This window comes from Temnothorax americanus, unplaced genomic scaffold, assembly GCF_048541705.1.
Source record: "Temnothorax americanus isolate GAGA-0224 unplaced genomic scaffold, ASM4854170v1 Scaffold94, whole genome shotgun sequence".
NCBI lineage: Eukaryota > Metazoa > Arthropoda > Insecta > Hymenoptera > Formicidae > Temnothorax > Temnothorax americanus.
The window spans coordinates 235590-255614 of NW_027509817.1; the positions used below are offsets into that span (position 1 = coordinate 235590).

Sequence of the window (20025 nt, forward strand, 5' to 3'; positions counted from 1 at the left end):
GAATTTTCCGGGAAGTGCTATAGAGTGTATAGTTTTTTGTTACCGATCTTTTTGAAAACCGGTATCCAAAATTTTTCCAATTTTTCGGGAAATAATTGACCGAATTTTAAAGAATTGTCCACATTATAAAGGAAATTTAATTGTTTTTCTTCTTCGAATCCTTAAAATTTTGAATATGTGTATAATTTTTCGTTACCGATTTTCTGGAAACCGGTTTTTCTAATTCTTTTAATGTTTCGGGAAATAATTGACCGAATTTCAAAGAAATGTATATGAAATGAAGGTAGAATTTTTCGGGGATTGCCATGATGTGTATAATTTTTTGTTACCAATCTTTTTGGAAATCGGTATCAGAAATTTTTTTAATTTTTCGGAAATTAATTAACCGAATCGCAAAGAATTATATATGAAGTAGGGGTAGAATTTTACGGGGAGCACCATGATGTGTACAGTTTTTGTTTCCGATCTTTTTGGAAACCGGTTTTTTTTTAATTTTTTCAATTTTTCGGGAAATAATTGATGATTGATTCTCAAAGAATTATACATGGAGTAGGGACAGAATTCCCCGGGGAGTGCTATAAAATGTACTATTTTTTGTTACCGATCTTTTTGGTTCCAAATGACCGAATCACAAAGAATTGTATATAAAAACAGGGAGGGAAAGAAAGAGGGAAAGAGGGAGAAAAAGAGAGAGAGAGAGAGAGAGAGAGAGAGAGAGAGAGAGAGAGAGAGAGAGAGAGAGAGACTATTTGCGTGTTTTACTACATATGTCCTCCGGGGCGAAGCCCGGATAACCAGCTAGTATTCTATAAAGTGCCATTACTATTAATAAGTAAGTATTATATATCAAAATGATTAGTCTTGTATCGGATGTTATCTGTTCGAAAGCAACGTATAATTATAATTTGGTTTTGTAGATGGTGTATCTCCATCTCTCTCGAACTGTCTCTAACTCAAAAAAAAAAACAAAGTTGTCCTTGAAAATTTTTGACCGTTTCCACTTATAAAAAAAATGTATACACCATGTAATGACCCCCTCAAAATCATGCAACATTTTTATATGTATAACAATTTTTTGTATAACTTATAATTTACAAGTTTTTTGAGGTGTGTATGTTATATAAGTGCCCCACCCTGTATATACATAGGTATATACATTATAGGTATACAATGGAAATTGGCCAGATCTGAGGATATATGATCTGGTATTATTGTAAAAAATCTAAGTAACAAAAGGTAGACGTAATCTTTGTATCTCGAAAAATATATGTTCTTTCTGTAATTGGCGCTGTAATTTAAAAAGAGATATCATTTCTTTTTTGTAATTGTAATAGATCACTTTGAAGCGCGACTCATCTTTGATAAGGTAATGTTTTGTGATGTGTATCATTTGAGTTATAATTTTTTAGAAATAAAAATACTACTGCTTAGGTTTTTTCGAGATACAAAGATTACGTCTACCACTTGTTACTTCGGTTTTTTCGAGATAAAGATACTACTGCTTAGGTTTTTTTGAGATTTTTCGAGATACAAAGATTACGTCTACCACTTGTTATTTCGGTCTTTTCGAGGTAAAAATACTACTGCTTAGGTTTTTTCGAGGTATAATATTACCATTGTTTTTTTTTTTTTCAAGGTTACGTTTACCACTTATGCCCGATCTACAATAGCTGTAGTAAGCTGTAGTAAGCCTCAAGATGTAAGAAATTGACCAATCACAGTCGATTATTCTCCTCACATTCGCCTGTAATTGGTCAAGTTCTTACAGCTTGAGACTTACTACAGCTATTGTAGATCGGGCATTATGTTGCTTGGATTTTTTTTTAGGTATAAAATACTACCTATAACTATGTACAAGAGTAAAAAAGTAAATAAAAAGCTACATTATGTTAACAATAAGAACTTAATTTATTTAAAAAAATATTGATTTTATTTGTTAACAGTCACACAGTCCGAATTAAACCACACCTAGGATTGACTGGTCAAAGTCCGAAGTGATTTTTCTTTAGTTTCTAACTTTGACCAGCCGTATTAGTTATTCCTAGGATTGACTAGTCAAAGTCCAATGTGATTTTTCTTAGTTTCTAACTTTGACCAGCCGTATTAGTTATTCCTAGGATTGACCAGTCAAAAGCCAAAACGCAAAACTTATTTCGGGCTTTGACCAAGACGCTTGGTCGTTCCCCAGGATTGACTAGTCAATCCTAGGAATGCCCGCGTTTCGGTCTTTGACTATAACATATATACATTGCCGGACATTACTTTTTTATGTAAAATATATATCTACATTATGTTGCTTGTATAAAGCGACGATGCAACGATTGCAACGAGCAACAATGCGACGGGCGACGATGCGATGATCAACAATTGCGAAACGCAACTTTTGTGTGGTGGCGCCTTCGCTTTTGTGGTGCATAGCATTGATTGGTTGATCAAAAAATTTTTATAAGATGGTAACATTGGTAAAATGGTAACATTGGGCGCGTTTAACAGACAAAGCAGACCAGTAAGCGCTCAGTAATTCTGTAATATGATTAGTTCTTGCCTTTAGTTCTTCACTGGATTTAAGACAGGTATTCATAGTCAGATCTTATATTTACAACCGTCTTAAGTACTTAAGATGTCATTAACCAATCACAAAGCCGTATTAGGATCTTTTAAGACATTACTTAAGACGGTCTTAAAATAAGCGACTATGAATATGAATACCGACCTAAAGGCTTTCGCACATGAATTGCCATAATAACCGCATTCATGCAAAATAAAAATAATGTGTAATTATTTAATAAAAGATAAATCACGGGGACAGGAATGCCTTCTCACTTGAAATTGCACGCGTATCGGAGCATATTCAGAGCGCGTGCTTCGTCTCTAGATATTCGTTCATCATGACTGTAAGGGTATCCTCACAAGTCTCTCGTATAGTAATGCAGCGTAACGTAACGTGGGTCAAAGCACGAGAAACGTATCGATTAAGGCGTTATACGTTTTTTATGCGTTGATCTACGTTACGTTACGTTACGCTACATTACTATATGAGAGTCTTGTGCGGAAGCACTCGGCAAAGTTGTCCCAACATGTATTTTAAGAATATTTTATAATAATATATTTTAAATAAATAAATAATTTATTAATAATATATATAATTTTAGGGTGTATTAATTAATAATATAATATCAGAGAAAGTTACGTTTGAAAAGTAACTTGTTACCGTAATTTGTTACTCATTGAAAAAGTATAACTTATTGTTACCGTATACAACTCGTTATTCTTAAAAGAAGTAACTCGTTACCGTTACTTGTTACTTATTAAAAGAAGTAACTCATCGTTATCGTAACTCGTTACCGTTATTCGTTACCGTTATTCATTCAAAAAAGTAACTTATCGTTACCGTAACTCGTTGTTCTCATTGCAAGAACACCGAAAGAACGGTTTTGCTGAAAATTCAAAAAATTTAGCTAGATACAAATCTGAAAATAATTTGATTATATTTTGTTGCACCATCAAAATAATTATGTAGAACGTTCAAACTGATTTCTAAAATGTCAAAATTTTTTACAAAATTATTATTATACTCTAGCGACCTGTTATAATTATTTTGATCTTGCAACAAAATTATTTTCTGTATCTAGCTAAATTTTTAGATACTTCAACAAAACCGTTGTTTCCGGGAGTAACTCGTTACCGTTGCTCGTTATTCACTAAAAAAAATAACTCATCGTTACTGTAAGTATATAACTCGTTATTCTTATCGAAAGAAGTAACTTGTTACCGTTACTCATTACTCATTGAAAGAAATAACTTATCGTTACCGTTACATTAAACAGATAAAAACAGAATAATTGGATTACATGAAAAAAGGCTCATAAAAGAATCAAAGAATTTTCTAAGATCTTTCAAATTTTGTTAATGATATTTTTTAAATATAAAATATGAAATATTTTGTAACGTATTGACTTTTCGATTGACTTTACCTCGATAATTTTATACATAGAATAATGAAAGGAATTGATTGTTGTAAAAAGAAAACAGAAAAAATTATTTTAAAAACCGCATTTTCTAGACGCATTTAATTTGTAAATTGCGAATATAAAAACTAATATTATTATTCGATTTTTTTTACTATTCTGTGTATAAAAATATGAAGGTAAAGTCATCGAAGTGAATACTTTACGAGATATTTCATATTTTATATTAAAAATATCATGATATAATTTAAAATATCAAAAAATTCCTTAACAAAAGAGAACTTTATTGCAGTGTAAAAAAATCATACAATTCTATTTAAAAAAATAGAATTTTTTATGACGATGATTTTATGCGACCTAAAAAAATTAATTTTAAAAAAATTGATTTTACCATTATTTGTCCTCCTCCAAATCATACAACTTTTGTCTAAAACATTTTTTCCTAAAACTACATGAGATATCGATATTTGACTGTTCAAATTACATCCAAAACTTTTTCATTTTTGATTGTAGAAAAAAAATGCTTTAGACAAAAATTGTTTGGTTTGAAAAGAAGACACATAATTCTTACGTGAGTTATGTCGTAGATGTCGTTTTTAAGAAATTTTAAAGGCGACTAATTTTTTAAATAACTTGATTTTGCCTTTGAGAGAAAAGTTGCAGATCTCGAGACGTTTTCGAAACACTAATCTCTTTTTCGTTAAAGATTTCTTGAAATATTTTAAATTTTTTCGTGATATTTTTATAATATAAAATATGAAATACCTCGTTAATCTAAAGTATTCACCTTTCAACTACATTACCTTGACACATTTGTATATAAAATAATGAAAGAAAACGTATATAATAATGAAATTAATTTTTACTTTTGCAATTTTGCAAAATTGAATGCGTTTACAAAATCTAATCAAATTTTTTTGTTCTTTTTTTTACAACAATCGATTTCTTTCATTATCTACGTATAAAAGTATCAAGGTAAAGTTATCAAAAAGTGAATTAATACTTTACAAGGTATTTTATATTTTATATTAAAAATATTATAACAAAATTTAAAATATCTCAGGAAATCCTTAACAAACGAGAGCTTTATTATAGTATTTTGAAAAAGTCTCGACGAGCTCTACAACTTTTATTTTAAGGAAAAAAATCAAGTTTTATTTAAGAAATTAGTTGCCTTTAAAATTTATTGAAAACAACGACATCTACGACATGACTAATGTAGGAATCATATATCCCCGTTTATGGCCCGCTTCATGTAATCCAATTATTCTGACTCTATCTGCTTAATGTAAATATGTATATATATATATAAAGTGTACAGAATCAAAAAATATAATGTTTAAATATATTAAAATTTTACAAAAGTTGTAACGACTCATTATTTCTAGAATAACAATAACGATAACAGGTTACTTTTTTAATAGATAACAAGTAACGGTAACGAGTTACTTTTCTCAATGAGAATAACGAGTTACGGTAACAATAAGTTACTTTTTTCAATGAATAATTTAGTTAGATAGAGAAAATAATTTTGTTGCAAGATCAAAATAATTATAGTAGGTCCCCCTCTGGATAATAATAATAAATAATAAATAATTTTCTAAAAAAATTTGACATTTTAAAAATCAGTTTGAACGTTCTACATAATTATTTTGATGGTGCAACAAAATATAATCAAATTATTTTCAGATTTGTATCTATATTGCTAAATTTTTAGAATCTTCAGCAAAACCGTTCTTTCGGTGTTCTTGCAATGAGAACAACGAGTTACGGTAACAATAAGTTACTTTTTTGAATGAGTAACGAATAACGGCGAGTTACAATAACGATGAGTTACTTCTTTCAATGAGTAACGAGTAACGGTAACGAGTTACCTCTTTCCAGAATAACGAGTTACATACGGTAACGATAAGTTACTTTTTCAATGAGTAACGAATTACGGTAACAAGTTACTTTTCAAACGTAACTTTTCCTGATATTATATTATTATTTAATTATTTATTATTTATTAATTATTATTTATTTATTTATTATTTATTTCAATTATTCTGTTTCTATCTGTTTAATGTAACGGTAACGAGTTACTTTTCTCAATGAGAATAACGAGTTATATACGATAACGATGAGTTACTTCTTTCAATGAGTAACGAATTCCGCAGTAACGAGTTACTTTTCAAACGTAACTTTCTCTGATATTATATTATTAATTAATACACTCTAAGATTATATTATTAATTAATGATTTATTTATTTGAAATATATTATTATAAAATATTCTTAAAATACATGTTGGGACAACTTTGCCGAGTGCTTCCGCACAAGACTCTCATATAGTAATGTAGCGTAACGTAACGTAACGTAGATCAACGCATAAAAAACGTATAACGCCTTAACCGATACGTTTCTTGTGCTCTGACCCACGTTACGTTACGCTGCATTACTATACGAGAGTCTTGTGAGGATACCCTTACAGTCATGATGAACGAATATCTAGAGACGAAGCACGCGCTCTGAATATGCTCCGATACGCATGCAATTTCAAGTGAGAAGGCATTCCTGTCCCCGTGCAAACATATAAACAAGAGATAATTTTTTTTCTCTTTCCTTTAATAACTTTTTTTTATTTCATATTATATCACAATGCGCAATAGTCCGCTCGAGTTCCACGAAATTGTTTTGCGAACAATTCTTCCACAGGTTGCTTTTATATAATTACTTATCTAATTATCAGATTACAGATTAATTACTATTACATAATCGTTTTGTTTAAGCGATTATGTGGTTTGTTTGGTCCTCGTACATAAATTTATGGTAAACTGTAAAATTGTTCTTCCACGGATTTTTGAATTTCCGCCTCGACATAACGTATCATCTACTATCTATAATATACGATGCTATACTTTTATTATCCATTTGTCAATTCAATATTTATAAAAAAAGCATGTAAAACATGTAAATAAAGATGTAAGATTCGAACAATTGCTATTAATATAAAAAAAATCGCAATTTACTTTTAGAATAGAGATTGATTCGCAATAATCGATCTCTATGATACATAATAGTGATTCAATAATTGGTTCATTTGACTAAGAACGAATTAACAATGGAATAAAATTCCTTCTCCAATTACTTCCAGATAAAATAATGCACAAGCTAATAAGTGTTCTTACGGATTTTATTAAATTACATCTTATTTATAATGTACATACACACATCTTTTATCTCAGCGTAATAAACGTCAATTTATCAATAGTAGAAAAATATATTACTAATTATATACACACTAACCTAATTTAGACCAAATTTTATGATCGCGCATGTATCTTATATTTATATAATATATCGGGTGTCTCTCTCAGACCACCCGATTTATTTGTAAACGCAACATTTTAGAGAAAAATGTTTCAGACCAAAGTTGTATGGTTTCAAGGGGTACATAAGATGGTGTCATTAGTTTCACCTTAAATAGTTGCTTGAAGGTCACGCAAAGGTCACCTTCAATTTTTTAAATAGAACTACCTACTTTTTATTACATATTCTTGTAGCTTATCTTGAGGGCTTTCCAAAACACTATAAGAAAGTATTTTTTCATTAAAAACTTTTGGAATTATAAAACTTAAAAGTTCTAGTATGTTGACATAAAATACAAAATATCTTGTAAAACATCAAGTTTTCGGTAATGTTACCTTAATACTTTTATGCACAGAATAATGAGACGAATCAATTGATATGAAAAAAAGACATAGTTGCTTTTAAGAAGAGGTATGCAGATGCGTGTTGCAAATTACATATTTTTTCTTAAAGGAACTATGCTTTTTTTATACCAATTGATTTGTCTCATTATTCTGTGCAGAAAAGTATTAAGGGAACATTACCGAAAACTTGATGTTTTACAAGATATTTTGTATTTTATGTTGTCAAAATACTAGAACTTTTAAGCCTTATTAATGAAAAAATACTTTCTTATAGTGTTTTGGAAAGCCCTCGAGATAATAAGCTACAAAAATATATAATAGAAAGTAGGTGGTTCTATTTAAAAAATTGAAGGTGACTTTTTTACGTGACCTTCAAGCAACTATTTAAGGTGAAACTAATGACACTATCTTATGTACCCCTTGAAACCATACAACTTTGGTCTGGAACATTTTTCTCTAAAATGTTGCGTTTACGAATAAATCGGGTGATACGGGTGGTCTGAGACACCCGGTATATATTCATTACATCAATTTACTTTAATCTTGCCTTAATTAAATAGGGGTACAATATATATACAGATGAAAATCTGCGATTGATTATATCGAAAAAGATTAAGATTAAGATTAATTACGGGGAGACAAGCTGAAAAGCAACGCACACGGTCAACTATCTTGTGGCACAAGATAGGGACAGTATGTTGTGTTCGTTCAATTACTCTTAATAAATGTGCAAAAAATTTGCCATATTCAATAATTCTCAAAAAGTACATGTCTAAATAGAGTTAAGCATATTCTGCAAAAATTAATGATGTTACAATCACGCCAATATTTGTTCTACTGCCCTAAAAAATAAACAAAGTTTTATATATATAAATTGCATAAATATACACTTCAAACATTAAGAAACAAGTAAGAATTAAAATAACAATTTTAGCCGAATAAATATATTACAATTTCTCTCTACAACTAATTTTTATAAATATCGATAAAAAACTCCGTACTCTGTGTCTAAATTCACAATACAATGAAATCATAATAATACAAAATAATACAATATTAAACTGTATAAACACGGTATCTGGAACAAACGCAAGAGAGAGAATATTTAAATATTTTTCTTATCGATCAGAGAATATATTATTATCTTATCTTCATAATTAAATAAAAATCAGAGACATTAAATAAATATTCCTGCAAACAGGATAAAAAATATAGATTGTAACAATATAATAAAACAGTTCTTAGTTTATTCTGTAATTTACTATATTTTTACTGTATTACACTGTCTTTCTCTTTTTCTTTTATATTAAAATATCTTTAATTTGTCCAAGTTTTGTAATTGTACTACAATTTATCACTATTTTTTAAAAAAGACTAATATTTTTAAATATAATTATGTTCCTACAGAATAATACACATTTCTAAAATTATTACATATTTTGATAATTAAACTTTTATAGATTTACATAGAATTATATATTAATAATTTAACGATAAAAAAGTCCAATAGCAACAAAATATAAAACGTTACATTAGTTTCTATATAAAAATGCTATAAAAATTATACATCATAAAAATCTTGACTGTGTATAAAAATATAACTAATTGTAAGCTGTAAGAAATTACATATAGATAACTAAAAGTTATCATCAGACTTTCTTATCACATAAGAAATATTATTGTATGCATGAAACTCCCGAAATATGAATATGCGTATGTTACATATGATTGCATGTGTGTGTACTGAGTTTATAATAAAATATTTTGCTATTTGCCTGCTCTATGTGCTTTAATAATAATTGTTAATAATAACTGTTTAAAATTGATAATCATTATGTATTAATAAAATTTACTTACAATATAAAAATACGTGACTATGTTCGACTTAATTTACGTAAAAATGAAAAATATAAAACGATTGCTAGTAAAACATTTACCACATATTTATAAATTTTAACTAACTACCGATAACGCTTTGAATGTAAAAGTTGAATAGCCATAGTAATTTAATACGTAAAAAGCCCAGTTTTGATCATTGAGCGAATTACATAATTTATATTTAGATTACGCTCATAAAATCTAATATCGGTAGGCTTCTATAAGAGAAGCATTGTATTAATATGTCGCAAATATTGGACTAATCATAGCCTGAAAAAAGCTTTGTGCGCTCGACCATTCGGTATTTGACCCTGCAGTCTTAATCTGCGGACAGCTTCTCTCAAGTGCTTTGGTTGTAATGGACCAGTTTCATTCTGAGCCTCCATAACATCTAAAGTTATACAGCAAGCACAATATAATCTAGAATTAAATTCCAATATTCTAACCGTACTTATAAAAAAGAGCTCGTACCTTCTTCAACAATCTCGCCAACAAATACCTTAGCAATTCCCGACATAGCTATGACAACGTTCTGAGACACTGAACAGCCTGTTATGGTTTGCATATATATATATATATATATATATATATATATATATAATCTGTGAAACATATTTAGTATAATACTTCTTTAATGAAACGGCTATTTCTTTTGTAAATAACGACTGAAAATAAAGTTCGTACCCTCTTTATAGCTGCTTTTGAAAATGCAGATCGTCTGTACATCTCGTATCTGTCCAATTGTTCTTCAGTGAAGTTGGATACTAGTACTCTGTAAAAGAAAAGTTCTCAAAAATATATTCTCAATAGTCAAGCAATAAACTTGTTATACGTGCACATAAACTTGTAAGACGTCAAATACGTACTGCATTTTTTCTTTCTCTTCCTCTTCTATCTCTCTTCTGCTTTTCTCCTTACTCTCTCGCCTTTTTTTCGTACTGACTGGGTTGGCGCGAGGTATCATAACATCATTAGTGAATATATCCTCTGCAGTCTTCGTCTTCCTTCCTGTCAAATTCCTGCTTCACAATCTCTATATTGCCTCCACAATCCGGTAGGTAGAATTAGATCCTGTATTTTCAGTCTCGTGTTGTCGCACCTTAATACCTCGCGACAGCGTGCGGCTCGTGCAAACGTTATTAACGCGCGGCAGAAACGCCTCGTGTCGTGTGAACAGGCTCCTTGATCTCAGTATCAGCTCCCTGCTGTCAATATATAATATATATAAATATAGGTTAACCTGTATATTAACACTCACGTAAACGTAGAATAAACAGTAAAATAAGTAACAGTAATATATAGAATAAGATAATAAAATAAAATAATTATAGGAGATAATTACATAATATAACAATTACCTTGAATTAATCATCGCGTCACGTAAAGAGTCACGGTCGGTCTCGCTCCGCGCGTACTACCATGTCTTTTTGTTTTTTTGGAAGATGTTCTCTCGGTTGAGAGAAACTTAGTGCCTTCGGTCCCACCCTGGAACCATATAGCACGACAATGCATGACCTATGTTGTGTCTGTCCTCTTATTTAGATAATCTTTCCTATCCTTTTAATATAGTTGTATATGCTTCTAATTGTGACCCATTCTTTTCTTCTAAGTGTCCTTGTAATGTCCACTTCTTCGTTTATTCTTTTCAGTCTGAGCTCTCTATCCAGCTTCTCCCTCTCCTCCTCATACCTGTTACACCTCCATAGCACGTGATCAATACTTTCACACTCGTTGCCGCATTCGCACCTGGCGTCCTCTGTATACTCCTTTCTTACTAGCGACTCGTTAACGTTGTAGTGATTACTTCTCAGTCGGTTAATCAAAGTTATATAGTATCTTTCTTCGTTCTTCTTATGGAACCATGGTTTCTTCTTTTTCCTATTGTAAAAGTTTTTAAAATAGTAAATTCCTTTAAATCTAGCGTCGTTAATTAGTGTATCTTGTGTTTTATTCCAAATTTCCTTTTTAAATTCCTGACGGAAATCTAGAAATGGAACTTCTATTTGTTTGTCTGCCTCCTCTTCTGTCGCCTCCTTTGCCATTTTGTCCGCCATCTCATTACCGGTGATTCCTACATGGGATGAAATCCACACATAGACTATCCTTTTCTTCTTCTCCTTACATAGTCTGAAATGTCTTTCTCTTATTTCATTTATATACCTATTCTTGTATACACTTAAATGATTGTTCCGAAGTGCTTGTAGTACTGCCTTAGCATTTGTCAGAATCGCTATGTCCCTTGGCCTGCTTTCCGTTTCATTCTCCATTAATTCTAATGCTGCTTTAATTGCAATAGCTTCCGCGGTGAATGTAGAACAATTCTTCGGTATGCTAATATTGTAGGCCAATTCCTGTTCTTCTATTACCACACTAGCACCTAACGATTTTCTTTTCCTCTTCTTGGATCCATCCGTATATATAACTGTGAATCCATCTTCCATTTCATGTATTGTTTTAATCTTGTCCAGCAATTGTTCATCTGTCACTTCTTTTTTCTTTCTACAATAACCCGTACTTAAGTCTATATTTATCTGTTTCGTTACTGTTTCGTATTCCATATTGAATATTTCGAATTTTCTTCTTGCTCCCATTTTTTTCTTGCACCATTTTATTCTTCTCCAAGCTTCTCCTATTATGCTTCTTTGATGTAGTGGTTGTCTGTATCTAGCGTAGTCTTCATTTTGAACTAGTTCTTTTATTTTTTTACATAAGTCTTCTTCTCCATATACACTAATCTTACTTAGAAAATTTCTGGCTAATAATTCTGCTCTATCCCTGAGTAAAGTCACTTTTGCCTCTGCTATTATTACATTATTTGTGGTGTATTGTTTCTATACCCTAATGCTGTTCTAATTCCTAAATTCTGTGTTCTTTACATTTTAAGTTTTTGATTTTCTTTTTTAGGGAAATAAACAAAATTTCCATAATCCGTAATTGATCTAATCAAACTTTTATACAACATCAACGCTGTATTCACCTCCATACCTTTCGACTTCTTATTTAAATATACCATTAACGAATTTGCTTTACTAACTTTACTTTTTACTTCATGTACTTGTTTTGTAAATTCTAGCTTACTATCTAACCATATATATTCCTAAAAATTTAGCTTCAATTTGTGCATATATTTTTGTGTTTTGTAGTTCTATATATGTATTATCACAACCGCCGTATTTAGAAAATTGTACTAATACTGTTTTTTTTTTTGTTCTAATTGAAGACCTAATTCCGTAAGTTGCTTGTTAATACTATTCACAGCCTTTTCTAACTTTCTTTTATTCTCATCTCTATTATGTCCTATTACGTATGCCGCTATATCATCTGCAAATTGAACCGATTCATACTCTACTTGTTCTTTATTAGTTACATTGTATGTGTATAATGCATACAATAGTGGACTGAGTACTGCTCCTTGGGGTAATCCCTTATATACTCTTCTATGTTCTGATTATTGGCCATTAATAATAAATTCTGTATCTCTATAATATAACCATTTAATTATAAATTTCTTAATATTTTTCGGACAGTTAAGTTTTTTTAATATTGACATTAGGATATCATATACTACGTTATCATATGCTGATGATACATCTAAAAAGGCTGCAAGAATATATTGATTTGTATAAATACCGTTCCTTATATCTGTAGTTAACCTGAATAGATTCTCTGCACACAACCTTCCTCTCCTAAATCCATATTCTGATCTTTCGCTAATTTATTATTATTAAGAAAATTGATTTCGAAAAAGGGAAAAGATTCAAAAAGGATATCTGGATAATCTGCCGGAACTAAATTCTGCTCTGTATATATATATATATATATATATATATATATATATATATTGAACTTTTATTATAACTCAGAGCTTGTCCAACTTAATACAGCTTGAATATCTTTCTGATAATAAATGTATGACTTGTTATATAAAAGAGAGGAAGACTCACAAAAACAAAAAAATTATATAAATAGGAAACTTAGATGGTGGCGCTGGTAGTGCATTAAGGCGCCTACAATACACTGGTTGATTGGAGCGACATCAGACTGTTGTCAACACCTCCCCTCGCTCCAAGCCTAGTTTGGTCCAATAAGTTCGATCCTTTTGTTCCATACACATTCGCGAAGATGATGAAACTTCACGTCAATGTGCTTAGATCCCTTGGTTTCTGGATTACGAGAGACGTATATACAACCTTGGTTGTCCTCGTAAATTTTTACAGGCAGCATTGGATCAATCTTCAAGTCAATCAATACTTTGATGAACCAGGAAGCTTCCATGGCTGAAACGGCGGCAGACACATATTCTGCCTCAATGGTAGAGCATGTAACGATTGGTTGCTTCTTGCTACACCACATAACAGTATTTACGTATACTTGAAATAGGAAACCGCTGGCGCTGGTTGACTTCCTGTCGTCCAAGTCGTTAGCCCAATCCGAGTCGGCATAACCAATCAGGGGCAGTAAAGCGTTTGTACACCAGTTTTATATTCGCAGTGCCTTTTAGATATTGCAGCACTCGCTTTAGATGTGCGAAGTGCTCATCAGTGGCAGCGTATTGGTACCTACTCAAGTACCCAACAGCAAAACATAAGTCAGGTCTGGTACCTAACATCAAATACATGAGGCTTCCAAGTAATTCCTTGTATGGGAGTTCAGTAACTTCAACGTCGTCATTTTGCCTCAGTTTACAGTTCATTTCTATTGGGGTACTCACGGGATTACATTCCTTCATGCCAAACCGTTCCAGTATTTGTAGCAAGTATTCGGATTGGTCAATGGTTAGTACGCCCTTCTCATTGTCGATAGTTACCGTCATTCCCATAAACGTCTTCACCACTCCGAGGTCCTTCATCCGGAATTCTTCTGATAATCTCCGTTTGACTAAGTTTATGACGTTTGAGTTGTTGCCACATAGGAACATGTCATCTACATATAGTACAAGATAGATGATTGTAAGGCCATCCACCAACACGTAGAGACAATAATCAGATTCGGAACGCACAAAACTCAGAGTCAGGATGAATTCATGAAACCGATCGTTCCAGCACCTGGGGCTTTGCTTCAGGCCATATAATGACTTAATCAATTTCAGAACATAACCATCAGGTACCGGTACTCTATCAGGTGGCTTCAGGTAAACAGTTTCTTCTAGATGTCCGTGTAGAAAAGCTGTCTTCACATCTAAATGACAGAACTCAAACCCGTGTTGTATGCCGACATCAAATAACAGTCGGATTGTGCACAATCGAGCTATCAGTGAATACGTTTTAAAATAATTAATACCGGCCTTTTGCATGTAACCTTTAGCTACAAGTCGTGCTTTAGATTTCCTTTCACCGTCCTCGGAAGTCTTTAGTTTAAAAATCCAACGAGAGCCAATTAACTTGATGTTATTAGGCTTTTTAACAACAGACCAGGTGCCATTTTCAACCAGTGAATTCAGTTCCTCTTGAATTGCTGCGCGCCACTCTGCTTCGTCGTGTCTATCGGTGACATCCTTAAAATCCTTAGATACATCGTCTAGCAAGTCACTCGCGTGATAAGCCATGTGTCCTTCAAAATCATTAAAGACAAAGTTTTTATATCTTATAGGCATTTTTGAAATATGTTGCGGGTGACCAGTCGAGGATTCAGCAGGAGTAGCATCAGGAGTTGCAACTTCATCATCTGTTTCACTTTCTGGAGGCTTCTTAGGAGTTTTAAAGTCACTCATCCTCTTCAGCGACATCCTTGCATTCTTGTTGACTGCGGTTGGCGGTGTCTTAGGAGACTCTGGAGTACTCATTGTCGGCGGTGTCTTAACAGGAGTTTGCGGACGTATAGGCGCATCATTCTCTATTTCGTCTTCTTCGTCGACTTCAATTACATCACCTACACGGCTTTCATCGAATTTGACGTCACGAGAATAAATCAATTTGCGAGTGTCAGGATTCCAAAAACGATAACCATTTAGACCACAGCCAACAATAATGCATGTTACTGTGTTGTCATCCAACTTAATACGTCTCTCTTTTGGCACCAAAGCATAAGCGTAACAACCAAACACCTTCAGCTTCGATAGGTCTGGCTTGTGACCATAACAAGCTTCATATGGAGTTTTATTTAGAACAGCTTCAGTAGGCGTGCGATTTGTCAGGTAAGTGGCAACCAGAACAGCTTTGCCCCGTAGTTCCTTAGGAGCCTTGACTTCGATTAACATTGACTTGGTACGTTCCATCAGAGTTCGGTTCATTCTCTCTGAAACTCCATTTAATTCCGGTGTATAGGTGTAGTGTATTCTAATGTTACGCCTTCCGACTTGCATAAAGTTTTCATTTCATTTGAGCAATACTCACCGCCATTATTACAGCGCAATCGGGAAATTTTATAACCAAATTGAGCTTCTGCCATGGACTTGTATTCCTTAAAGCGATCGATGACTTCACTCTTATTCCTCAGCAGGTAAGTAGCAGTCATGTGTGTGAGATCGTCGATAAATGTGCAAAAATATCTTCTGTCATCATGACTGACAACGTTTGACGGTCCACAAACGTCAGAGTGCACCAAAGCAAGTGGTCTTTTAGCCCGGACTCTTGTATTATTAAACGGCAATTTGGTTTGTTTTGCCTTAACACAGCTTTCGCAGAAATCTAGATCATCGAACTTGCAATCGATACCATTTGCCATCTTCTTTGTGATCAGCTTGCACATATTTTGATGTCCTAGATGACTGAGTCTTTTGTGCCACAGCATGGTTACTTCGTTCTTGCAATGAACAGTAGTGTTTGCAATATCCTTGGATGTATGCATTTGTAGATAGTAGAGACCTCCTTTTAGTTCACCTACTCCAACTAGCTTTCCATCCATAAAAATCTTTGCTTGGCCTTTTTTAAATACCACAGACCCGCCACTTCGATCAATCTTGCTGACGGAAATCAAATTTTGGCGTGATGATGGGGCGTACAGTACATCCTTCAGAACTCCAGACTTCTCCCGCTCATTGACCATTAAGCTCATAGGTATGTGTCCACCTTTGACAGCATACATGGATTCACCATCCTTAGCTACGCCGATATTGATAGGAGATTCTAAATTATGTGACTGAGGAAGAAGCGAGTCATTATTTACAATATAAGCAGTGCAGCCTGAGTCAATGACACTTTCAAAATTTGTGTATGCCTTCTTACACGATGACGTTATGAATGCAAATGGTTTGTCAGAACCTGCAGTATCGTCCTTGCACGTGTTACCTGAATTTGCTTGCTGCTTAGTAAATTTCTTCTTTGCGACTTTACTTTTACATTTATTCGCCTTGTGACCAGATTTACCACATTTATAACATATTACTTTAGCTTGTGCTTCAAAAGATAGCGGTGTTCCAGCCGTACCGTCCGTATTTGTTTTTTCGCCCTTTAACTTCAATTCGGCTTCTAATAGGCGGCCTTTTACTCGATCCATGGTTAAGTCGTCTTCTTCGAGTGTTTCGAGTGTAGCAACGACGGTGTTGTACTCATTTGGCATGGCTATTAGTAGAAATATAACCAGTTCCGATTCATCGACTGTACCTCCCGCCGATTTATAGGCTCAAACGGCAGTTTCAAATTCTATAAAAAAATTGCTAAGCGGTTTTGTTCTTCTCGCATTTTATGAACATGAGCTCCTTCTTGAGATATACTTTTGTTCCTAGCGATTTGCGTTCAAATATGGCACACAAGGAATTAATCATCTCGTGGGTGGTAGACTTATCCTTCACGTAATCCAAATGTGAATTTGCAATACACCGTACAATTAAATTCCTCGCCTTCGCATCTGACGTTTTCCAAGCAGCGGATTCTAGATCTGTGGCTGTCGGTATCTTTTTCGCATGTTCTCCAACTTCCTTGTCTTCCAGCAGTGCTAGGATACGGAATTTCCATGACGAAAAGTCAGTCCCAACAAATGGTGTAATTCCAAACGTGTTGCTCGGGCCCATAACCTATTAAGGAAATTGATTTCGAAAAAGGAAAAAGATTCAAAAAGGATATCTAGATAATCTGCCGGAACTAAATTCTGCTCTGTATATATATATATATATATATATTATATATTGAACTTTTATTATAACTCACACACACACAGAGCTTGTCCAACTTAATACAGCTTGAATATCTTTCTGATAATAAATGTATGACTTGTTATATAAGAGAGAGGAAGACTCACAAAAACAAAAAAATTATATAGATAGGAAACTTAGATGGTGGCGCTGGTAGTGCATTAAGGCGCCTACAATACACTGGTTGATTGGAGCGACATCAGACTGTTTTCAACAATTATTTCGTTCCGCCCACCAAACCATACGTTCATTCACCATTCTTTCCATAACTTTTCCTACGCAAGACGATAACGCAATTGGTCTAACTTTTTCTTTACCGACTTTATCGATAAACATCGTCTGATATTTCCTCCAGTCTTCCGGGAACCATTCCGTTGTCCATACTTCATTACATACTTCTAACAGTACATCTTCCATTTCTTCAGTCATATCTTTCAGCATACAATATTCTATACCATCTCTTCCTGGGGCCAAATTTTTCCTTATCATTTGTAAAGCTCTTTTCAATTCTTCTCTTGTAAACTTATCTTCCAGGATGTCTTCCGAGTTGTTTGTTCTCTCCTGATCCAACATTTCTACTTGAACACTTGACGGAGCTAGTTTATTAATTTCTTTTCTGATTTTTTCCTCCCTATTTTTATTAGTCCAACTATTCCAATTTATCTTTTTCTTAACGTTTTTGAAAATTCTCATTTTATTCCATACATACGTTTGACTCGTAAATCTATTTAATTGATGCGCAGAATTTATCAAAGCTTTCTCTCTTCTTCGTATTGACTGTCTTCTTTGCTTCCGCTTTCGTCTTATTATATTCTACTAATGAATGCAGATCTTTCTTTTTTTTTTTAATTTTTTAACGCTTTTTTTCTTCTAATCATTACTTCGTCGCATTCTGCATCCCACCATATTACTTTTCTTCTTCTTGGTTTTTCTTTTGACTTTTTTTAATTCTGTTCATCTTCTTTATTTTGTCCTCTTCTTGTTCTGCCATCTTCCGTGATGTTTTTGACCGTTGTTTTAATAACTTTGATAAATGCTGAGTATTTATCTTCTTTGTTGACCTTATTTCCAAATAATGACTCTTCATATTTTTCTATATTATCCTTGATTTATTTGTTCATCATATATCTATATTCTAACCATCTTGTTTTTTTTAGTAGAAAACCTGTTTGTCTTCTTAATATAACTTTCTATTTCTGTTGTTATTCTAATTTCGACTGGATAGTGATCTGAGTCCCACGTATCATCAATTTGTTCATATTCCATATCGTCACATATTTTTGACGTGGCAAAGAATAAATCTAAATTATTTGCGTGTTGTTCTATCGCACCCGTTCTTGTTAGTGTATTTGTATTGACACATATATATTCATTATCGTACATATTCTCGTATAAAAACTCCCTTTGTTTATCTATATCATAACAATTCCATACTGTATGATGAGCGTTAAAGTCTCCTGCGATAATTGTCTCTAAATTTTTTGTTTCAAATTTATATATATATCTTTCCATATTCTTTCCTTTATGTCTCCTGGTCTTCTATATACTGCTACAATATTAATTTTTTCTTTTATATTAATCAGTCTTATCCCTATAATATCAAATATGTCATTTATATTTTTTCAACCATTTATAATTTCAAATTCTATATTTTCTCTAACACTAATTGCTACTCCTCCACTATTGCCTCTACTTAATTTGCAGTATGATTTAAAACCTGGAATATATATGTTGTTTTTATTACACTTTGTTTCTGTTAATATAATTATATCATATTCTTGTGCTCTTTTAGATTCAGATTTAGAAAATACTTTATGTGCCCCTTAAAGGGCGTTTTTATGGAACGTACCCAAACCTTACATCCGGCGTTTTGAAGGGACGTACCTAACCCTGTACAAACTCAGTCCACTCATAATCGAAAGTTATACAATCCAAAAAAAGATAATTGACCGATAAGACCTTTGCTTCTGTGTCCCTCCGATCATGATTGTCTTTCTATTTTCCGAGCCTTCCAGCCTTCATATTTGCCTCCCGCTTCTGCCTAACCATCTCTCTTGTATCTTTTGCCTCGTACTTCATTTGTCTCCTTTTTCCTCTGCTTTGTGAAATGCTTCTCTTTCCGCCTTGCTCTTTCATTCTTCCTGTGTGCCTACCTTCTTTTCATCCCTCATAACCTCCTCCATCTACCTCTCTCTTCATTTCATCTCCCTTCCATTAATCCACAGTCTTCTGTTTGTTAGATTACGGTGCTTCCCTTTTGCCTCTCTTTCCTTGCCATTTCTACCAGTTTATGTCTATAGGCCCTTTCCTCCATCGTTAGCTCCTTGTCCACTCCTACCTTACACCTCCTCCAAATTTCATCGCATTTCCCTATTATTTCTTCTTTATCCTCCTCTTCCTTCAATTCCATGAATAT

At 32.9% G+C, this 20025-nt stretch overlaps 1 pseudogene across 1 annotated transcript in view; it reads left to right on the forward strand.

Moving 5' to 3' along the window:
- Positions 1–20025, forward strand: part of LOC143908428 (uncharacterized) — a 268255-nt pseudogene that overhangs the window by 58150 nt on the left and 190080 nt on the right. The window lies entirely within an intron of this gene.